The sequence below is a fragment of the Cryptomeria japonica genome, chromosome 9, assembly GCF_030272615.1.
Source record: "Cryptomeria japonica chromosome 9, Sugi_1.0, whole genome shotgun sequence".
Lineage (NCBI taxonomy): Eukaryota > Viridiplantae > Streptophyta > Pinopsida > Cupressales > Cupressaceae > Cryptomeria > Cryptomeria japonica.
Genome location: NC_081413.1, coordinates 58,976,586 through 58,986,916, shown reverse-complemented (window position 1 = coordinate 58,986,916; position 10,331 = coordinate 58,976,586).

Sequence of the window (10,331 nt, the reverse complement as noted above, 5' to 3'; positions counted from 1 at the left end):
TGTGCTTGGTAATCACTATGTAGCATCCCTATGCATACATTTTCCTGCATACATTGTTTATCAATAGTTCCCTATTTATAAACAATTCACCAACCACTTAATCTCCTTGATCACATTTCCCATGATCAATCATAGCCATCAGATCTTCAAACTTTGACCAGGTTCAATGTATCCTTCGATCTGAAAATGTTTTACCCTGCCTTGGAACTTGCATACATTTCTTGGAACTTGTGCTAGGGTATTGCAGTTCAATCTGAGCTGTAGATCTTCATCTTGATTTTCCTTTGCCATAGATTCATTAACAAACTTCATGCATGGCATACCAATCATCTAATCAATTCCAGCTCATCAGCTTCCTTCATTAAATAACGCATGTAACCATTTAATATATTTTGTTATAGCTTGGTTACAACTTGGTAATAACTCGGTGAATACTAAACTTCACTCAGTAGACATTCTACCTTCATTAACTGATAGCGATAACCTTAGGGTTTACCAACTAGGTTCCTTAGGGTTTATCGACTAGGTTCTTTGCTTGGTAACATAGTATAGTATTAACCTTACAATTTACAACATATGTATGATGTTTAAAACAATCTAAACATCATGATCTCATCATTGTTTGACTCGGTACTAGTTGCCCATTGAATACCTTATTCATCCCCTTATTCATCATATTCTTTCTATGTCTTTTACCAACATCTTTACACTCTTTAAATCATACTTCTAAAGATATGGTAACATCATATTGAATTAGAAAATCAATTTCTTGACATCAATGACAAAATAATAATATCAAGACAATAAACATCCTTAATCAGTTATATCCATAATCATCAACAACCTTCTCAATAACCTTATTGAAATGCCAACAATCTTCCATTGTCTGTTATAATGCCAAATGCTAACAACTTGGTACTCAAATATAGTCTATTATTTGAAACACATGCAATGTCCTAAAGGTTTAGATGAAAATCAGAAAAGATCGCTCAAGTTACAAGTAACTAAGTATGTCCTAGTAAGAGGAGATTTGTATTTGAGAAACATAGATCAGTAATCTCTCTTTTCAGTAGAATCTTTTTTAGGACAATTAGAAGCCATATGTCCTATCTTATCACAATTGAAACATTTCAGAGGTAATTTTCCTTTATACTTACCTTTGCCTCTTGGTAACCTTCTGGCTAATAGTGCTTCAAACTCTTCCTGCTTTCTTATTTCCTCATACAGTTTGTGTACTTCTTCCATGTTCTTACGAAATCTTTCACTTGCTCCACTGTGATCTCCTTCAGAGTAATTATACTTTCTTTCATTGTAATCATTAGATTCATCAAGATGAAAAGAACTAAATGAAGATTCAACTTTATTTACCGATGACCCACTATTATCAAAGTTACTTAACTCAAATGCATGTAGCTTACCAATAGTAGCATCTAAAGAAACTGGCATATTAGGTGCAGACCTCAATTCATTGATTGCAACGACTCGGATTGCATAAGCTGGTAGAAGGGTTCTTAACAACTTACTTGTTATATCCTTTTCTTCAATGGTTCCACCTACTCCTTTGATTTGATTGACAATCTCCTTTAGTCTTGTACTGTACTGGGTTATGTTCTCACCTTCATTCATCCTCATAAATTCAAGTTGTCCTCTTAGACTATCCACTTTTGCTCTTTGAACATGTTCATCTCCACCATACATAGATATGAGTTTGTCCCACATTGCCTTTGCATCATTGCAGCCTTCTAGATCATTAAACTCTGAATCGGTCAATGCAGATGTTATTTCAATCATTGCTTGGATATGTTCTTGCTTTTCTTTTATCTCTTCCATTGTCAATGGATAGGTGCTCGGTGTGATGAAATCATTCTCTAGGTAATATACTGCATATTCTCCAACTCTTAATAGGTGCAGCTTCATCCTTTTCTGCCATGTAGAGAAACTTAACTTGTTCAGCTTCGATGCATCCCTCTTATACATCTTTGGATCTTTTCCTCAAGTACCTTTAAACTTTTTCTTCTGGAGTCCAAAGCTCTAATACCAATTGATAGTTTTGATACTTAAAGATAAGTACAAATGCCAAGCTAATTAGATGAGAGGGGGGGTGAATCATACAAACTTAATCTTCCATAAAAACAATAGATTCAACCTCGATAACATATACTTCAGTAATATAACCAAAACTCCTAAAACATGCAAACTCAAAAGCATATAAACATCACAATACTCATAAAACCAAATTTAATGTGGAAACCCAAATAGGGAAAAACCACTATGGGATTTTAGACCGACTAAGAAATATACTCTTCCAGAGTATGCTCGGTTAAAAGCAAATCCTGTTAAAGATTACAAACACATTGCTAGATGTGACCGGTTAAGGGATTTCCCTCAGATCTGTTAGGATCTTCACCTTGTTAGAAGTGACCTTGTTAAAGGATTTCAAACACTCAATCAGAATGTCACCTTGCTAGAGGGTTTTACAAATAAGACTGTTCAGTCCACTCGGTTAAGAGATTTTCTGTCACTTCACCAAATAACAGTAATAAAAATCTATCTACAACTTCACATCTGAAATGCTAAAGTAGATTCTTATTTGCTCAATACAATCTAGGACTTATCTTGTCCATCTGCTGGGCTCTATACTCTATTATTCAAATAGGTCTTAAATAGGTCTTCAAGCTTCTGTGCTCAGTAATCACTATGTAGCATCCATGTGCATACACTTGCCCGCATACATTGTTTATCAACAGTTCCTTATTTATAAACAATAGCTAACCGCTTAATCTCCTTGATCACATTTCCCATTATCAATCATAGCCATCAAATCTTCAAACTTTGACCAGGTTCAATGTATCCTTCGATCTGAAAACATTTTACCCTGCCTTGGAACTTGCATACATTTCTTGGAACTTGTGCTAGGGTATTGTGGTTCAATCTGAGCTGTAGATCTTCCTGCCGATTTTCCTTTGCCATAGATTCTTTAACAAACTTCATTCACGACATACCAATCATTTAGTCATAGCCAGCTCATCAGCTTCCTTCATTAAATAATGCTTGTAATCATTTAATACATTCTGTAATTACTCGGTTGCAACTTGATAAATACTAAACTTCACTCGGTAGACATTCTGCCTTCATTGACTAGTAGCGATAACCTTAGGGTTTACCAACTAGGTTCCTTAGGGTTTACCGACTAGGTTCTTTGCTCGGTAACATAGTATAGTATTAACCTTACAATCTGTAACATATGTATGATATCAAAACGATCTAAACATCATGAACTCATCATTGTCTAACTCGGTAATAGTTGCCCATTGAATAACTTATTTCTCCCCTTATTCATCATATTGTTTCTGTGTCTTTTACCGGCATCTTTATACTCATCAAATCATACTTCTCAAGATATGGCAACATCATACTGAATTAGAAAATCAATTTCTTGACATCAATGACAAAATAATAATATTAAGATAGTAAAACATCCTTAATCAGTTATATCCATAATCATCAACAACCTTCTCAATATCCTTATTGAAATGCCAACAATATCTCCTTGCTTGTTATAATGCCAACAGTATCTCAATATGCTCAACTAGATCCTCGTTCTATCTAATTTGATACTTTCTCATATGTGTTAAGACCTATTCTGCACATAAAACCAGAAAATAGAGTCACCGGGTACTTAGAAAAATAACCTCAAAAGGCTGTAATACTATTGTGAATACGAAAACAATAGAAAAAATTGATCTTTTTTGAGCTGTAAAAGCTCAAACGTGTCCCACTGTGCATGCCAAAAACTATTATCATGAAGGATTTCACCCATGATGCTAAGTGTGAAACCACACAGTCCTATGAAACATGGAAACACCTTTGAGCCTGTGGGTTGCTCAAAGTAAAGATGAATCTCTGGGTTATGGGCCAACTTCCCTTGAATCCCTCCTAAAAATAAAATACTAATGTGGAAAAGAGAGAGAAATAATTTGAAAATACTAAAATCTGCAACTAAACTAGGAGGTGATACAGCAATAATATAACGATAATAGCCTAAAAACTGACAAAATATGACAAAACTTCGCCCACACAAAGTAATTGTATTCTTCAACCACATAAACATTTCCTAGGAAGGCTAAGGAATTCATAAACTTGGAAGGAAAACTAGTCTCACAACCAAATTGACAATTATCTCTTCTACAAAACCTGAAACCTATGATTATATGAAAATCAAGGATATATGCACACGAAAGAAATTGAAATTCAAAGGTTTTTGGATCAAAACACAATAAATTTCTATCAAATGTACACAATGAACATGCACAATTAGCAAGACAAACTCATGAAACTCTGTAATATCAAAGGAATGCTGCTATATAAAACTAAAAATAGCTAAAGCGCTGAGATACAATGTTTTTTTGCAAAAAATTGTATGCAAAAAACAAATAGCTAGAGGGAAAAAAAGAAGGAGAATAGAAGAATATCTTCTCCAAAACCCTAAAAAAAAATGTATGAAAAAATGCCTTGGGCAAATTTGACCAAAATAGCCTTAAAAACTCATGCAAACCCTGCCAAAAATAGCCCCCAATGCCCAAAATAGGACCCCAACTGATGCTACATGAAAAAGACTCCCAATGCTAAAAATAGAATTGCCAACCTATTGCAAAAATTAGGTCCACTGAAGACAACACTCACTGTCTAAAACTACATGCCCCGCTTCCAAAATTAAGTGCTAAAGTCAAAAATACCCCATCTCTGCTCAAGTCTGCATGATGATTAATAAAAAAAAAAAACCCTCACTGGAAATCTGCATGCCAACTTTGCCAAATATAGCCTCAAGACAAAAATATCTCCCCCTATCACTACATGTCTACACAATGAGCAATGCCAAAAATAGTTCTTAATTTTACATGAAGGAAGACTTATACCTTTCTAAAATAATTTTATTTTAATATTTATTTAAAACAATCAATAATATTGTTTTCTAAATACTAAAATAAAATATTTATATACTTTAATTTTCCTCCTTTTAGAAATTAATATATTTTTTATTAAGATTTCTAAATAAACTGAATCTTAATTAATATATATTAATTTATAATAATTATAAAGCAAAAACATTAAAAGCTTTAGATTTCTTTATTTTAAGGCTTTACAAAATAGCATAGGTAAAGACTTAAAGTCTTAGACAACGAGGCTTTATATTACATGCATATGATTTTATCAAAATAAAACAATTGAAAAGTCCTTCACTTGGACTAGGGCATGAATCAAAAGATTGAAGCTCAAACACTAAACTTTATTGCATGCATTCATTTTGTCTTCTTCGTTTTGTTTTATCGAGAGGATATGATGTGGCTGCCAAAAGCATGAATTATCTGCATGTTTGAGTTGGAACTAGGGTTTTGCAAAGGAGTTTCAAGCTTGAAGCTGATTTTTGCTTGATGATAGCATGGGTATGGGCTTTATTTTCTCCCTCTGCTATTTCTTTGGAAGAAATAAGAAAATGTAGAAGATTTCCAAATCACGCATGCACTTAGGGTTTTCTAATACTATCTTGTGTATATGTTTTGGGAGTTTCTAAATATATCTTTTATTCTGCATTCTCCTATCCTATACATGGAAGTTTTTTTATGAGCCTATGCACCTTCATTTTCCATTGTTTTGACTGTTGTAATAGGGCATAGTTTACTCTGAGAATAACTGCTTCTAAATCTTTTCCTTATATCATTGTGATTTAATTTTTTTGCATATTACCTTTATTGTTCCTTGTAAATCCTACTCTTATGGCTCTTTTGTGTCATATGCATCCTTAGAGTTGCTATCTTGGTACTGTCCTCAGTTGCAAACTACTTCTCACTATCTTTTCCTTTGCAATCTTTTCTAAAATAGTGGTAAACTTTTCTTTACTCGTGGTTGTAGTTGCATATCACTTATATGTATATAAAAGAAAAAGACTGCTTGCATTTGATGACTTCTGATTGCCTTCACAATCTAATGCAGGGTTTATAGATTGTTACAAGGGTATGTGCAGGATCATGGTGTGCCAAAACAAGCCCTTAAGTGGCAATGAAATTTCAGAAAATCGTTATGCAACTTGACATGAAAATTTGAATAAGTTGTGAACATTATTTTTAAAATATGTAAGAAGAGAATCTATAGAAAATTGAATGTATTTTCTAAGCTACTAGTTGTTTTTTGAAAAAAAAAATTCCTATTTGATGAAAATTTCAAATTTCAGGAAAAAGATAAGAAGTAGACGTATGTCTGACCACCCTAATCACAATCAAATCATAATATTTTTTTATAATGTTTATAATATAAGTATTAGACTCATGTCCGGATGTGACACACATTTTTTATAATTTTTTATAAAGTAAATAATTATTTATGAATTTTTTACTACAACTTTTCAGAAATTAAGAAACTCCTATGTCTGACCACCTTAACCTGGTCAAAACCTTATGATATTTAATTTTTTTTTAATCTTTCCCTATAGTAGATGAAGCATAGGATGTGATGCATGTTTCAGATGCAAAAAAAGTTATACCGTTTGAAAGTTATGAGTATTTTTTAATTAGTCTATCAATCAGGACTATTGTCAGAATTCAATTAGAAAATAAATAATAATTATTTATTAAAGTCAAAATAATACAAGCCTTATATTGTTGGAAAGCTGAGAATGTCCTTAAAAAACCCTTTTCATTTTATCAATTTTGGCTACAAATAAAGTTGTCAACCACCAGTGTAAAGTCTGGAAAATAAAGGAATACTAAAAAACACGTTTTTTCAGTTGACTTTCCAGGCTTGTCAATTCCAAGCCAAATCCCAAAGCATTCCCAAGCCAAAATTTGAAATTTGAAAATTGTACAACAAAAATCGGATATCCGATAAAAAAATTGGATATCTGATTTTAATAAGTAAATTCACTAACTAAATTTGCACATAATTAATCTATTGTTTATTAATATATTAATATATTAATATATAATATTTTAATATATTAATTTATAAATAAATTAGTATATGATATTAGGGAGAGAGAGAGGGAGAGAGAGAGAGAGAGAGAGAGGGTAAAGGGAGAGAGAAAGGGGGAAGGGAGAGAGAGATAAAGAGATTAGGGGAGAGAGATAGAGATCTAGAGAGACAGTGACAGAGAGAGATAGAGAGAGAGAGATAGAGAGATGGGGAGGGGGCGAAGGCAGAGAGAGACAGAGAGATTAGGGGAAAGGGAGAGAGATATATTAGGGGGGGAGAGAGAGAGGGGGGAGATTATGGGTCCTATGGTGTCCTAAGGGGTCATATTGTGTACTACAACCCCTTAGTACACCATATAACCCCTTAAACACCAAATTGTGTCATTATGGGTCATATTGTATTCTAAGGGCTCATATTGTGTCATATGACCCCTTAGGACACAATATGACCTTCTACACCTCTATATGGTGTCGTTATGGGTCATATGACCCCATATGACACCATATGGTGTCATTAGCGGTCATATGGTGTTCTAAGGGGTCATATTGTGTCCTACAACCCCTTAAGACACCATATTGGGTCGTTATGGGTCCTATAGTGTCCTAAGGGGTCATATTGTGTCCTATGACCCCCTAGGACACCATATGACCCCTTAAGACACCAAACTGTGTTGTTATGGGTCATATTGTGTCATAAGGGGCCATGGGACACCATATGACCCCTAAGAAAAATATACAACCCCTTATGACACCATATTGGGTTGTTATTGGTCCTATGGTATTCTAAGGGGTCATATTGTGTCCTATAACCCCTTAAGACACAATATGACCCCTTTAGACACCAAACTATGTCATTAGGGGTCATATGGTGTCCTAATGGGTCATTGGACACCTTATAACCCCTAAGGACAACATACAACCCCATATGACACCATATTGCTTCGTTATGAGTCATATGGTGTCCATAGGGGTCTTATTGTGTGCCACGACCCGTAAGGACACCATATGACCCCTTAAGACACCAAATTGTGTCGTTAGGGGTAATACGGTGTCCTAATGGGTCATGGGACACCATATGACCCCTAAGGACAACATACTACCCCTTATGACACCATATTGGGTCGTTATGGGTCCTATGGTGTCCTAAAGGGTCATATTGTGTCCTCGATCCCTTAGGACACCATATGACCCCTTATGACACCAAATTGTGTTGTTATGGGTCGTATGGTGTCCTAATGGGTTATGGGACACCATATTACCCCTAAGGACAACATATGTCCCCTTATGACACCATATTGGGTCGTTATGAGTCATATATTTTCCATAGGGATCATATTGTGTCCTATGACCCCTTAGGACACCATTGACCCCTTAAGATACCAATTTTTGTCCTTATGGGTCATATTGTGTCCTAAGGGGCCATGGGACACCATATGACCCCTAAGGACAACATACAACCCCTTATGACACCATATTGGGTCGTTATGGGTCCTATGGTGTCCTAAGGTGTCATATTGTGTCCTACAATCCCTTAGGACACCATATGACCCCTTAAGACACCAAATTATGTTGTTAGGGGTCATATGGTGTCCTAATGGGTCATGGGACACCATATTACCTGTAAGAACAACATACAACCCCTTATGACACCATATTGGTATGTTATGAGTCATATAGTGTCCATCAGGGTCATATTGTGTCCTACGACCCCTTAGGACACTATATGACCCCTTAAGGAACCAAATTGTGTCATTAGGGGTCATATGGTGTCCTAATAGGTCATGGGACACCATATTGTAAGGAAGTTAAGTAGCAGAAACAACTTCCTACACTAACCTTGAGAGGAGGGTAATGCAAAACTTTTTCAGATCATTACAATAGTTACAGAAAATAGAAATAGATATAATAGCAATCATACCACAACACAATGATTTACGTGGGGAAAACCCTTTCGGGAGAAAAACCCCACCCTCCAAAAGCAGCTCAATATTTTATTCAGCAATCAAAAACAGATTACAACATACTTACAGAGCAAGCTCTTCGCAGGAGTACCACTAATCAGGAATTCAGAGGCAACTCAATAGCCATAAGACTCTTACACACAACCTCTATCTCACACACCTCATAAATAGGAGATACAATACAAGAAACCGTCAAACGGTATTACAAAACCATGGGCTAAAACCACCCAATAAGGTGTAGCCGACCTTATCTCCCTTCTAGACACCCTATGACATGTTAAAGCACACATCAACATGTGTCGCTCCCCTTTACAGCTCATTTATGTATCCGATACAAATTATTTTTCCTATTTCAGGAGTACAAACTTCCGGAGGCCATAACTTGAGAACCGGGTGTCCGATTGACGAACCGTTTGAAGCGCCGGAAAGCTCGCGAAGTGCTCTATCACCTCGTAACCCGCTTCGCCGGTTACGGCCACTTTTCAGGGCATTTCGGAGCCTCTAAAGTCCCCAAAATTAAGTTTAAATATTTTATTACACCCCTCCAAGACGAAAACATTAATATCTTCAAAACTAGCTATGACCTTGCGACGCAACTTTACCGGAATGTTTATCTAGCCAACCAGAAGCTTCAGGGAGAGTTTCGCACCATTTCGTGCTCAAATGAAAACTTACTATAAATAGTAACCTCGCATAAATGCAAGGTTGAGAGACCATTTTTCCCAACAATTCTCCCACTTGTCGAACACCTTGCAAGAGCGGAAGGGAATGTCAACATAATGAATCAATTGCTAGGGGCCATAAGGCCCATAGACTCTGAACACCATCTGAACTTCTCTGTGCTCACAGCCTTAGTTAAAGCATCTGCAACATTCATCAAAGTTTCCACCTTAACCAGCTTCACCCTACCATCTTCGACCATATCTCTAACAAAATGATACTGAACATCAATATGTTTGGTCCGGGCATGAAATGTCGGGTTCTTAGCTAGGCTAATTGCACTCTGACTGTCACAGTAAATTGTCACTATACCTTGTTTTATTCCAATATCCAAACACAGTCTCTTAAGCCAAATGGCCTCTTTACAAGCATGAGTAGCTGCCATATACTCTGCTTCAGTAGTGGATAAAGCAACCACAGCCTGTCGCTTACTCATCCAACTAATTGCACCACCAAACAAAGTAAACACATAAGCACTGGTGGATCTTCTGCTATCAATATCACCTGCCCAATCTGAATCCACATAACCATGGATATCAAGGGAAGTCATGTCTCCAACTGAATTACCATGATAACACAAAGAATACTCTGAAGTACCCTTCAAATATCTGAAGACTCTTTTGACTGCATCCCAATGAACTCTACCAGGATTAGACATATATCTAGAAAGTACTCCCACTGCTTG